A 740-nucleotide genomic window follows, 5' to 3' on the forward strand; every position below is an offset into this window, starting at 1 on the left:
ATAGATAGATAGATAGATAGATAGATACAGGTTGAGTATCCCTTATCCAAAATGCTTGGGATGCAGAAGTGTTCCAGATTTTGGGTTTTCTTGGATTTTGGGATGTTTGCATATACATAATAAAATATCTTGGAGGATGAGACCGAAGTCTAAATGCAAAATTTATGTGTATTTCTTATATACCTTATATGGAGGTAATTCTATACAATATTTTAAATACTTTTATGCATGACACAAAGTTTTGACTGTGTTTTGACTGCAACTGGTCACATGAGGTCAGATGTGGAATGTTCCACTTGTGGTGTCATGTCAGTTCTCACAAAGTTTCAAATTTTGGCGCATTTTGGATTTTGAATTTTCAGATTAGGGTTGCTCAACCCATACCAAAGTTGGTGCTAGCTGATTAAGCAGAAAAGGAGTTTATTATGTGGATATTTAGGAGAGAACGAGCTCAAGCCTTAGAGGTTAGGAATAACACCCAACTACAGGCTGCAGAACTGGCCTGAGGTGTTTAACCATGGCCCCCATGACTGTCCTACAAGCACTGAGGGACATTGCTGGTACCCCCACCCAACACTGCCGTTTCCAAAGCAGCAACTTGGCCACCATTTTTGCCATCATAAAGATTCTGTATGGCATTTCCTTCCTCAAGTTGCTCCACTTTGTTTCCCTGAAATTTCCTATACTGATTTTTTTTTTAAAACCCTATATTGATATCTTTTTATTGTGGTAAGAACATT

The sequence above is a fragment of the Colobus angolensis genome, unplaced genomic scaffold (assembly GCF_000951035.1).
Source record: "Colobus angolensis palliatus isolate OR3802 unplaced genomic scaffold, Cang.pa_1.0 Scaffold194, whole genome shotgun sequence".
NCBI classification, from domain to species: Eukaryota; Metazoa; Chordata; class Mammalia; order Primates; family Cercopithecidae; genus Colobus; species Colobus angolensis.